The sequence below is a fragment of the Panthera uncia genome, chromosome E1 (genome assembly GCF_023721935.1).
Source record: "Panthera uncia isolate 11264 chromosome E1, Puncia_PCG_1.0, whole genome shotgun sequence".
Lineage (NCBI taxonomy): Eukaryota > Metazoa > Chordata > Mammalia > Carnivora > Felidae > Panthera > Panthera uncia.
The window spans coordinates 37063306-37076954 of NC_064814.1; positions in this window are offsets into that span (position 1 = coordinate 37063306).

Genomic DNA, 13649 nt, shown 5'->3' on the forward strand with positions numbered 1-13649 from the left:
CTGTTAGTGCATATGGGAGGTTTGTTTAACCATTTCCTGACTTTGTTGAAAACCTGTACTTTTGGGGCACCTGGGTGGCTCAATTGGTTAAATGTCCAACTTTGGCTCAGGTCATGATCTCACGGTTCATGGGCTCCAGCCCTGCATTGGGCTCTCTGCTGTCAGCGTGGAACCCTCTTTGTATCTTCTGTCTCCCTTCTCTCTCTGCCCCTCTCCCACTTTCTCTCTCTCTCTCTCTCTCTCTCTAAACATTAAAAAAATTTTAAAAAAGAACAAAAACCTGTATTTTTATACCCCTTTTCCCCCTGACTTGGTATGTTGTCAACATCTTTCTGGGTTAATAACCGTGCTTCTGAGCTATATAATTTTTTTGTGGTTACATGACATTTCATTGTATGGCTATTCTGTGATTATTTAATTGAGTTTTCAATTTTTTTTTCCCAGTAAAAACAAACATCTCTTCCTTTAGCTTCTATCTTTGTTTTATAGGATAGACCTTTTAAGATGTGTATATTATGCATACTGCCAGACTTTCTCTTTTCTATGTAAAATGTTTAAATTATGGAATATTTCAAATATATTGAAAAGATTGAAAAAGTATGATTAACACCTTTGTACCCTCCACCTAGCTTTAACAAATAGTAACATTTTGTCATGTTGGCTTCAGATTTTCTTTAAAGAAATAAAGTGCAGATGCTGTTAAATTGCCACTCTTTCCCTCCCACACACCATCATTTGCTTTTCCCACTCTTTCTCCCTAGAAAAAGACTGCCTAGAGGTAGTCTTTGATCTTTGATATGTATCATCCTCATGTACTTAAAAAAAAAACCTTTTTATATGTATGCATATGCCTGTAGCAATGCAAAATTTTTCTTTTTGGGTTTTAAAAGTGTATAAAATGTATATACTTTTACTGCTTTAATTTCCTACTTGACATATGGTTTTGCGATTTATCCATTCATTTATCCTTTCATTTTAGCTGTTTTCAAGTGTGTTTCTATACTATAATGTACTTATCCATCAATGGACCTTTTGGTTATTTCTAACTCTACATCATTTTAAACATTGCAGCATTGAATTTCTGTGTATATGTCTTCTTGGGCACATATATGAGAGTGTTCCTAGAGATTATACCTAGAAATGGAATGGCTTGGGTTTAATGTTCCTCATCTTTATATTTACTAAGTGATTATTTCACTTTACATTCTCCACAGCAATATATAATAGTTACTTGCCCTTATAACCTTACCAAGTCTTGGTATTTTTAAAGTTGTAATTCTTGCCCACCTGAAGGGTATAAAATTATATCTTGTCTTGGGGTGTCTGGGTGGCTCAGTCGGTTAAGCGTCCGGCTTCAGCTCAGGTCACGATCTCGCAGTTCGTGAGTTTGAGGCTGGTGTCGGGCTCTATGCTGACAGCTCAGAGCCGGGAGCCTGCTTCAGATTCTGTGTCTCCTCCTTTCTCTCTGCCCCTCCCCTACTCATGCTCTGTCTCTCTCTCTCTCTCAAGAATAAATAAACTTAAAAAATTTTTTTTAAATAAAAAAAAAATTTATATCTTGTCTTAATAGGGATTGCCGTGATTACTAGTGTAATTGAACATATTTTCATAAATCTGTTGGCCATTTTCAGTTCTATAAAATTGCCTATTCACATTGTTATGTATTTTTTCATTGGATTTGTCTTTCAGATTGGTATATCTATCTGTCTGTCTATCCATATTTCGCAATATTTTCTCCCAGACTGAGGTCTTCTTACCTTTGCAAAGTACACAAAATAATTTGACACATATATTTTTATTCTTATATACTGAATTTTTCGCGCCTCTACTTCAGCAATAAAGATATTTTCTTATATTTTATGAGTTTTCAAATTTTATCACTTTTAGGCCTTTAATTCATTGGAATTTATTTTCATTTTTGTATGTGTTGTGGATCTATTTCTTTTTTTTGTTCTTCTCCCCCCCCCCCCCCCCCCCCCCCCCCCCGCCCATAGCCAACCAAGTATTCTCAGACTGGCTGATTTATGATATCACCTCTATCATACATTGCATTGCCTTGAATTGATCAAATTTTTAAATTTGTGTTTATTTCTGGTTTAAATATTTTGTTCCCTTGGTCTGGTAGATTGTCATAAGGTCTGGTAGATTGTCATAAAACAATATTGGTATGCAATATTGTTTTAATTCTTAAAACTTTATAAAAATTCTTGATATGTGGTAGGATGGTCCCCCAACCCCTTCTTTATTTTCTTCCAAATTGTTTTGGCTATTCCTGGATCTCATCTTTTCTTTCTTTCATATGAATTTTAGGATCAGTTTGTTATGTGTTTTGATTAGAACTGCAATTATTTTATAGATTTTTTTCAGGTAGAAATGAATGTAGAATATATATACACACCTCATAAATATTTGATATCACTTCATTTGTATCTTACTAAGTGCTTCAGTTGTTTTACATTAGTAAATGTTTTTTTTACAATAAAGCTTTAGATTTTCCATATAAAAATGTATCTTTGGTTAGATTTATTCCTATGTGTCTTATTTTGGAAGCTATTATTAATAGGATGTTTAAAAAAATGTACTTTTTAATTATTTGTCACTGTACTATTGGCCCTTTATGGAGGTTTATATATTGGCTTTTGTATTCCACAACCTTGCCAAACTCTTATTATTGCAGTAGTTTTTCTGTAGATTATTTTGGATTATTTGGGTTGATAATAATAATTCTTTTGTGTTACCAATCCTTGTACTGCCTCTGCTTTTTTTCTGTTGCACTGAAGTTTCTGAGACCTTACATGTTATAATATTAAATGGAAGCAGTGATGGCAGTCACTTATATTTTGTTCTTGCCTTTAGAGGGGATGTTTCTACTATTTTACTAGTTTTGTTTGTTTTTGTTGTGAAATGTTGGCAGGTAGCTAGCTATAAAGGCTTAAGTCTGTTCCTTTCTATTTCTGTTTTGCTAAGAGGTTTTTTTTAAAAAGTTATGCTTGGGGCGCCTGGGTGGCTCAGTCGGTTGAGCGTCCGACTTCGGCTCAGGTCACAATCTCGCGGTCTGTGAGTTCGAGCCCCGCGTCAGGCTCTGGGCTGATGGCTCAGAGCCTGGAGCCTGCTTCCAATTTTGTGTCTCCCTCTCTCTCTGACCCTCCCCCGTTCATGCTCTGTCTCTCTCTGTCTCAAAAATAAAATAAAATGTTAAAAAATAAATAAATAAAAAAGTTATGCTTATTGAGTTTTATCAAATGCTTTCTGTACATTGAGATTTTTTTCTTTAATCTGTTAATGTGGTGACTTACTTTAATAGTTTCTAATGTTAAACTATTCTTGTATTCCTGAGATAAATCCTGTTTGATTTGATATACCACATTTGTTGATTCTGAGATGCAGATTTTTCACATTTCTGTCATTAGAATATATTTCACAGTCAATGGCATCTTCTAATTGCTTTTGTTTGAACTTGGTCACCTGTAATTCCTTAGTGTTTTAATCAGCAACCATGTAAGGATCACTTGAGAAGAAATTTGAGTCCTGATTTTTGATTGAAAACTTTTGTTGTTGTCTTCTGGTACGGTAAAGAAACTTTCAGCATCAAAACTTTCAGAATGTGTGCCAGTGGCTTAGAAGAAAATGCCAGAAATAGCAGTAGAGTATCTTCAATGAAATGTACCACCACCTCTTGATGGCAAGAATGAATATCAAAGACTGAGTTTAAAAGTGATTTAGAGGAGCTAGACTGTAAATATGGGGATCTTACCTTTTTTTTTTTTTTGCTTATGTTTTCCTTGTTATGGATGCATGAGAATGATAGATGACAAAACCTATGTGAGTCTAAAAAAGCTTCTTCAGTTAAGTATGGAATAAAATGTATGAGTGATAAGAAAGCATTATGTTATGGTTGAATGACAGCAGATTTTCTTTCTTAGTATTTAAAGTAATGGTGTATCTTACAGTCAGTGACATTTTGGATTCAATGAAATTTTGTATTAACTTTTTGTATGTTGCTGCACTTGATGCTAATATTGATTTAAATTTATGCATGTGTTCATAAGCAGTATTGGTTCTACTTTTTCACTACAGCCTTTCCTTGACTTATGATGAAATTAAATCCTGATAAACCCATCATAAGTTGAAAATATTGTAAGTTGAGGGGTGGCTCAGTCAGTTAAGCGGCTGACTCTTGGTTTCGGCCTGGGTCATGATCTCATGGTTTGTGAGTTCGAGCCCCGATTTGGGCTCTGGTCTGATAGGGCAGAACCTGCTTGGGATTCTCTCACTCCCTCTCTCTCTCAAAATAAATTTTAAAAAAAAGTAAAGAAAAGATACTAAGTTAAAAATGCATTTGATGTACCTAACCTACCTAACACCGTGTAACTTAGCCTAGCATACCTTAAACATGCTTTTGCAGCATTGTGTAGTCAAAAAATTGTAAATTGGACCATTGTAAGCTGGGGACCATCTGTATCCTTGTTTGGTATAAATGACATAGTTACCTCATAAAATGAGTTGGGAGTTATTTTTCATACTCTTTTCTTTGGAATAGTTGAGTCATTAAAATGGAGAGTTCTCTCTGGACAATTTCTGGACAGTTTTTAAATGGGAAGAATAGATTTTTGACTACTGATTTTTTTCATTGTTATAGGTCTTAAGTGTTTTCCTTTGAGTCTGTTCTGATAATTTATATTTTTATAGAAACCCTCTATAAATTGATGCTTTTTCCTTTGAAGTCTTATCTTGTTTTGTGTTACTCTAGAGATTCTGGCTCTTTTAGCTATGATGGGGTGGATGGGGTGGGTGGAGAGAAGATAATATTTTTCTTTTTCCATTCTTTTACTTTCTTTGTTATTAAGTTTTAAGTATGACTCTAAAAACAGCCTATAACTAGATTTTTATTTTTAAATTTCTGACATTAAAATATTTTTTTAATGTTTATTTTTGTGAGACAGAAAGAGACACAGACCGCAGGCGGGGAAGGGGCAGAGAGAGAGGGAGACACAGAATCTGAAGCAGGCTCCAGGCTCTATGCTGTCAGCATAGAGCCCTGTGTGGCACTTCATCTCATGAACTATGAGATCACGACCAGAGCTGAAGTCAGACGCTTAACCAACTGAACCACCCGAACCACCCAGATGCCCCTGACACTGTCTTTGTAAAGTTTATCTATTTACTTTTGAAAGAGAGAGAAAGTGCAAGTGAGGGAAGGGCAGAGAGAGAGAGAGAGAGAGGGAGAGAGAGAATCCCAAGCAGGCTTCACACTGTCAGTGTGGAGACTGACACGGGGCTCAAACCCACAAACTATGAGATCATGACCTGAGCTGAAATCAAGAGTCAGATGTTTGACTGAGCCACCCATGTGCTCCTCTGACACTTTTAACTGGCAAGTTAATTTTTTATGATTACTGATATATTGGATTTATTTCTTCCATATAATTTTGGTACTTTCTGCTTACCTCTCTTTTTTATGCTTTTCTTCTTTTACTTCTTTTGGAATGGCACAATTTTATAGTTTATTCCCCCTCTTTTACCTCTGCTAGTTTGGAAATCATCTATCTTATTATTACTTTAAAAATTTTAACTTGCATACTTAATGTAGTTACTAACTTTCTGCTCCTCCCTAGCATTATAAACTCGTTAAAACATTTTAAATATAGTCATCCCCTCTTGTTTTACATGTGTTCTTATTCAGTATTTTGTTCCATCTTATTTTTAAATCCCCTTAGTCATAATAATAATTATTGTTTTATATAGCCAGTTATTGTTTATAATTTCCATATGCTTACTCATTTCTTTGTTCACCATTCTTTCTTGTAACTATCTTTTTCCATCTGGGCTCACTTTCTTTCTTACTGATGCATATATCCTTAGTCCTTGTCGTGTGAGTCTGGCAGTGATATTCTCGGTTTTGCTTCCCTCAAGAGGTTTTTTACACTGCCCCCCTACCACTGAGTGGTAATTTAGCTGAGTGGAGAATTCTAAGTTAACCATTATTTTCCCTCAGCACTTTGAAAATATTATTTCCTTGTTTTCTGCTATAGTATATGCTTTGCAATTTCAACAATATTGCCAAATTCCCCTCACTAGGGGTTGTACCAGTTTGTGTTCCCATCACCAATTTATAGAGCATGGGAACTCACTTTTACCTTTTTTAAAAACTCCGGTAGCATAAAGTTTTGTTTTTTTGTTTTTTTTTTTTAACAGTAAGCTTTATGGCCAATGTGGGGCTTGAACTCATAGCCCTGAGATCAAGAGTCACAAGCTCTACCAGCTCAGCCAGCCAGGTGCCCCATCAGGTAGCATGAAATCTTCATCCGAGCCTGAGCACAGTGCAGACTTCGGGCTTCAGTTTCTTGTAGGAGCCCTGAGCGGAGCAAGTTCCCTTACTGCTTTGCGTGGCAGTAAGGTGGGGAGAGTTTGTGTAGCATCACAGAGAGGTGGCCTTTCCAAGGCCCTTCTCTCACTTAGGGCCTGGTATCAACTCTGTTCTTCCAGGATGGCCATGTTTCTGTGTGGGCATCAAAACTTGACACCTGGACTGGATCTTATGTCTAGTTTCTTATTTTCCTGGGCTTCTATCTACTATTCATCTTTAGAGTTTATCATTCTCTGTGGGTTTTCTCATGAGGAAAATATACCTCTCTTTTAAAGTTCAGGATAGTTTTTATTTTTTGTTTGTTTGCTTGTTTTCTGCTATTATTCAAATTGTGTAAAATATGCATAACATAAAATTTACTATTTTAATCATTTAAAGTGTACAGTTCAGTGGCATTAAGTCGTTCATATTGATGTGCCGCCATTACCACCATCCATCTCCAGAACTTTTTTCTTTCAAAACCGAAATGCTTTACCCATTAAACAACAACTCCCTATTATCTTCTCTCCACAGTCTCTGGCAACCGCCATTCTACTTTCTGTTTCTATGAGTCTGACTACTCTAAGTACCTCATATGAGTAGAATCATATCGTATTTGTCCTTCTGTGACTGGCTTATTTCACTTAGCATAATGGCTTTAAGATTTATCTCTATTATGGCAAGTGTTGGAATTTCCTTCCTTTTTAAGACTGAATAATGTTCCATTGCATAGGTACACCATATTTCATTTATCTACTCATCTGTTGATGGGCACTTGGGTTGCTTCTACCTTTTGGCTATTGTGAATAATGGGTATGAACATGTGTATATAAATATCTCTTTGTGTCCTTGCTTTCAGTTTTTGAGATATATACGCAGAAGCGGAATTGTTGGATCATGTGATAACCTGTGTTTAAATTTTTGAGCCATCACCATACATTTTACATAACTACCAGCAGTACACAAGGGTTCCAATTTCTCTGCGTCCTGGCCAACACCTGTTCTTTTCTGTTATTTTTATTTTGTTTTATTTTATTTTATTTTATTTTATTTTATTTTATTTTATTTTGTTTTTTTTGTTTTATTTTGTTTTATTTTGTTTTATTTGATTTGTTTTATTTTATTTTATTTTATTTTATTTTATTTTATTTTATTTTATTTTATATTTTAGAGAGAGAGCGAGCAAGCAGGGGAGGGGCAGAAAGACAGAGACAGAATCTGAAGCAGGCTCCAGGATCCGAGCTGTCAGCACAGAGCCCAACATGGGCCTCGAATCCACAAACTGGGAGATTGTGACCTGAGCCAAAACCAAGAGTTGGATGCTTAGCCGACGGAGCCACCCAGATGCCCCTGTTATTTTTTTTCCATAATGGCCATCCTAATGAGTATAAAATAGTATATCATAATGTGCCGTATAGTTTCAAGTATGCTGCATTTTATCTGGCATTTTCTTGTGTTTGTGAATTGACGGGAGGTCATCCACATCAGCTAAATCTTATATGTGCTACAACTGCCAGACCTATCCTGTTTTAATGCAAATTGCTTAACTAATTTTCTGTCTTCTGTAGAGTAGCCAACTTTTAAATATGTGAAAATTTGTAACAATTCCCTTAAAAATAATTTAAAAAAAAGACTTTATCCCAAGTTTGTTTCATAAACCTCTCAGTTTCAGTTAAAGTATCATGAGCCAAGAATGTTATCCCCCTGTCTGCCATTCTCCTAACAGTTTGTTTCTTACCTATCTTTTTTTTTTTTATAGTCCATTCCATAACAATAACTCTTTCTTTGAGATCACTTTATTGGTGCCATCACTATTGCTTTATGTTTTGATCCTGTCTGATAGTCATACATTACTACCCTCCCAACCTCCCACAATACACTGCCATCCCAGGGTTTTGGCTCTTGAACATAATTCAGTTTAATATCTCTAAGTATTAAGGCCTTGTAACAATCCATTCACTCTTCCTTTACAGCTGCCTATATAATTGTCAAAGAGATCTAGGGGAACAGGGATACAATCATTAAGGACATCCCTAGTGACTCTGTAAATAGACTTGCTTTCCTTATCCTATTCTAGATTAAGGTCTTTAAGCTTATCAACCAGGAAATCAGGTGCCTCATGAATTAGAGTTAATCTTCAATCATACTTTTCCTGGCCAGATGTTTAGGCTATATGGGAAAGGGACAGGAATGGGAAACTGGAAGATCAGTGTTTTAGAATTTAGAAGATCAGTGATTTAATGCCTTAGTGAAACACAAACAGCTGCTGCTAAGCTATTTCTTTTTTTTATTTTTTTATTTTTTTAATGTTTATTCATTTTTGAGAGAGTGAGGAGGGTAGGAGCAGAGAGAGAGGCAGACACAGAATCTGAAGCAGGCTCCAGGCTCCAAGCTGTCAGCACAGAGCCCGACATGGGGCTTGAACCCACAGTCTGTGAGATCATGACCTGAAATGAAGTTGGGTGCTTAACCAACTGAGCCACCCAGGCGACCTGCTGCTAAGCTATTTCTAAAGATTGCCTTACAACATACACTTATGAATTCTTGATTACACTGCTCTTTACTTTTTTCATAAATATTAGCCTTTCTTTAAAAAGGAGACTTGGGCATCTGAGTTGGAGTCTTCACTGAGCCTTTACTGGGCATTATGTTTGGGGACAGAGAGAGAAGTACCAGAGTGCTGATATTTCCCCAGAGCCTACAAATGGTAAGAATGGTTTTCCCATGATCAGGTTTGCCATGTTCTCTGTGCTCTTGATGGTACAGAACTGAGCTGATGACAGTCACAATGAGCAATGACTGCAGTTTCCTTCCTTCTGAGACTTTCTTAACATTTCTCAGTTGCTTTGTCCCAGAGTCAGCTGGCATAGCCCCGTGTCTGCTAGTTCCCTGGGCCAGGATGGAGCCAAGTGTCTTGTTGGACAAATAGCCTGTGGGCCTAAATCTGGCTCCTGCCCATGCAGGAGATAAATCTAGATGCAGAGGTTGAAGAACAGGTTCGGGCCATATGCTTGCCTGGCAGGTACTTCACAAAAGCTCAAGATGCATAGGGTAAGGCTGTGAAAGCAGTGAGCTTAAAAGGACCTTTCCTGTTGCCTCTTTCTTCTCTAGCCCTGGAGTTGTATGCAGTGTTTGTTAGCGGGGGTGCTGTTGACATATGGGAGTCACCATTCATTGTGCTTGACTGTCCTATCCATTGGCGATGTTCCACATTCCTAGCACTCAGGCAGTACACCCCCATTCCTTGTGACAACTAAGAATGCCCTTGCATTTCCAGATGTCCTCTGGAAGATGGTACCACTGAAGGAAACTTTCTTCAGGAATCTACCCAATTGTATATCATTTGTATTACCTGCTTCTTTGTCTTCACTAACAGCCTCAAGAAGTTCTCTTTTCTCTCTCACCCCCGATCTGGCTCAGAGAATGTGATGGGCTATCCTGTGGGAAAGACAGTGTTGGAGACTTTCTGTCATGGAGTTGTCTTTGTAGAACTGGGTTGTGCTGGCAGTTAAGAATTCTGGCTCTGGAACCAGAGTGTGTGGGATCATATTCTGTCTCTACCATCTATTGGCTGTGTAACCTGGGGCCAGTTAACTAAAATTTTCTCATCTGTAAAAGGGGGACAATATTGTACCTATCTTACAGGGTTGTTGTGGGCATAAGTTAGTATGTATAAATTGCTTCACAGAGTTCTTGGTTCATATTTTGTACTTAACAGCTGTTTAGCTATTATTTTAATTACTATCAATGGTATGCATAAGAGAAGTGTTAGGGGCATAGCTGGTGACATAAATAGAGTAAAATCAACTAGTGACAATAACCCTGGAAGCTTCTGGCTTTAGCTGTTGGAGCTCAAGAAGTGTCAACATTGCTTTGACTGTGGGACCAGGATCATGCTGCCTGGAGACAGGTTGGGTGCCTGAGAATATGCCAAAGTGGTGAGTCAAATGAGTGTTTTCTTTCCTGTTTCCCCATTTGATACGCTGTCAGTCTCTACCCTAGAATATGACTGATGAAACTTACATAGTTTTTTTGGGGGGGGGCGGGGGCCTAATATTGCTGAAAGACCATAAGGCCTATGAAGCCATTTTCCCTACAGTGTAGGGAAAATATTTCTGCTTAAGCATTGTGTGACATGAGTTGGGAGTTCTTTTCTGTTGCTCCAAATTAAATTTTCTGGAGATGCAGGCTTGATCTTACACACACATGTGGGTAAGCTGAAAGAGTATGGTCTCAGGGCACCAACAATGTCCTGACACTCAAACTTTTCTACCTCCTGTGGCTAAAATTCCAACATCAGCATTTAATTCTTTTGTATTAAGCATTATCGGCTTTCTGGGTTTTTGTTTTAAATGCAGGTGTGTAGAGGGGTGCCTGGGTGGCTCAGTCATTTAAGCATCTGACTTCATCTCAGGTCATGATCTCACCGTTCGTGAGTTTGAGCCCCACATCGGGCTCTGTGCTGACAGCTCAGAGCCTGGGGCCTGCTTCGGATTCTGTGTCTCCCTCTCTCTCTGCCCCTCACTGCTTATACTCTGTCTCTCTGTCTCTCTCAGATATAAATATTAAAAAAATTAAATGCAAGTGTGCAGAAAAGAGCTAACATAGCAGGCCTGACTCCTTTCAAAGGCCTGCTTCCAAGATTTGTTCCTAGTCGGCATCCGGTAGCTTGGATTTGGGGGTGTTCCCACCACCATAACTGGTAAGAGTGGCTCACTGTGCCTAAGATAAGCTGTCAATAATATGGTTTATGCTGAACATTTGCTTTCCTTTTGGGAGTCTGGAACTTGGGTTTATCTCAGGCATAGGGCACCCACGTGACCAGCCTCCAGTAAAAACCCTGGTCACTGAGCCTCTGATGTCCTTCCCTGGTTGGCAACACTTCACAGGTGTCACAGTTTTTTGCTGGGAGAATTAAGAGCATCCTGACTGACTCCAGTGAGAGAGGGCCTTGGAAAACTTGCACTTGACTTCTTTTGGACTTAGTCCCATGTGCCTTTGTTGATTTTTCTTTGTATTCTTTTTCTGTAATAAATTATAGCCATGAGTATGACTATATACTGAGCACTTTGAGTCTTCTTAGTGAATCAGTGAACCTGAGGATGGTCTTGGGGGCCCCCAACACAATATTCCTGATATCACAAGAAAACTATAGAACAATATCTAAGCAGAAATCCTCAATAAATATTAGCAAGCTGAATCCAGTATCACAAAAAAGATTATGCAGTATATGACCCAAGTGGGATTTATCCCAGGAATGAAAAGTTGTTTTTATATTAAAAAATCAATTAATATAATATGCCATATTAATAGAATAAAGGGCAAAACCCATACAATTATCTCAATATGCACACATAAGGAAGATCATTAACAAATTTCATGGTACAACTCAATAAACTTAAGAGTAGAAGGAAACTTCCTTAACCAAAGATGTCCACTCACCTCTTTTTTTTCCTTCAAGTTTTATTTATTTATTTATTTTGAGAGAGAGAGAATGTAAGCAGGGGAGGAGCAAAGAGAGAGAGGGAGAGGGAGAGAGAGAGAGAGTCCCAAGCAGGCTGTGCCGAGCCCAATGCCGGACTTGAACCTATGAACTGTGAGATTGTGACCTGAGCCAAAATCAAGAGGGGGACGCTTAACCGACTGAACCATCCAGATGCCCCCACTCATCTCTTCAATTTAACATAGTATTAGAGGAAGAACTGTGTTCCCAGACAACATTGTCTGGTATCTAGAAACTCTAAGGAATTAATAAGCACAAGGTGTCCTAAGAGAAGATTGTCAAGTTTGTATGAGAATGGTTTTGGGGACTTTCTTCCTGGAGTCCTGAAGAACCTGGCAACTTGGGACTTGGAGACAGAGGAGGTATTGAATGGGAAATTAAAAATCTGCCTGCTACCTGGTATGTGGTTAATTCATCTACTAGAGTGTACGGGTAACTGGGAAGACAATCTGCTCTGGTGTGTATCTCTAAGACAAGAACAAGGGATGTAGGGATGTTGGCTGTTTAAAATCGCTGTAATGCCTGTGCCTTCTCATGAATTACTGAGAGTGAACAGGGAAGGCTCTTACCAAAGGGACAGGAGGGGCGTGGCTTTTGGAAACAGATTCAACTTTGAATCCTGTTTCTTTCCCTTACTTGGCTGTGGGATTTGGGACAATGTGTCAGCCTCAGTTTCCAGATGGGGATGATGGTAATAACCATTGTATCTGTTAAGGCATGCATTTGACTGCCAGCAAATGAGATGAGGAATAGTAGTAACTTGATTAATAATAAAGAGGTTTATTTCTGACCCATGTTCAGAGGCAGGGAGATCAGGCTTGTATAGTGGTTCCTCAGTATCATCTGGGACCCAGGACCCTACTTTTTTTGTTCCACTATTCTGAACATAAGATTCCCATCCTCAGAGTGTCCTTTATGATCCATGATGTCTATAAGATATTCAGTCATCATAACTGAGTTCCAGGCAGGAAGTGGGAGAAAAGGAGAAATAGCCCAAAGGGCCTACCTCAGAGTCTGTTCGATTTAAGGATCTTTTCCAGAAGTCTCACACAATGACTTCTTTGACATTTCGTTGGCTACAACTGAGTCTTATGGCTATACCTAATTGAAGTAGAGACTTTAAAACGAGTCTTTAGTTAGGCTCATTGACACTCTCTGTAAAACCAGAGTTCTCATTCTCCAGAAGTAGGGAAGCATGACACTGGATTGGCCAAGCAGCTCTAGCCACATCTACCTTGCTGAGCTAGCTGATGGAAGGACTCTGTGATGTAATACACAAAAAACCAAGCTCAGAGCAGGAGCTCACGAGTGTTTTTCCCCTATCTACCCCAAGGCTGTCACTTGCTTCAGCCAGGAATGAGATGCATGTTCCTTATGGGGCCGAGTGAAGGATGTAGGAGACAGGCACAAACCAAGGGATCCTTCTGAGAGAAGCACCTTTCCCATGTATGAATACTTGGTTCAGTGCCTGCCACTACGTAGATGCCCATAAGTGCTTTTGGATGAATGAAAGAGCATGGGATTTGGAGTCAGGCAAAGCTCGTACTTGAATCTTGTGTTTGCCACTTCCTGGTAAGGTTACCTAACCTCTTGAGTCTCAGTGTCCTTGTCTATAACTTGGGCATGATGATGAGTTTCTTCACAACCCATGAAAGGATCAAATAGGAAGGAAAGCACTTTGTGAAATTCTCAAGCACTGAATGGATAGCATCATCATTGAATTTCATGGGGAGAAAAACAGTATGGGAGATAAGTCACCCCTTGAGCTCCCTGCCCACCCCCCGCCCCAACCTTGCCCAG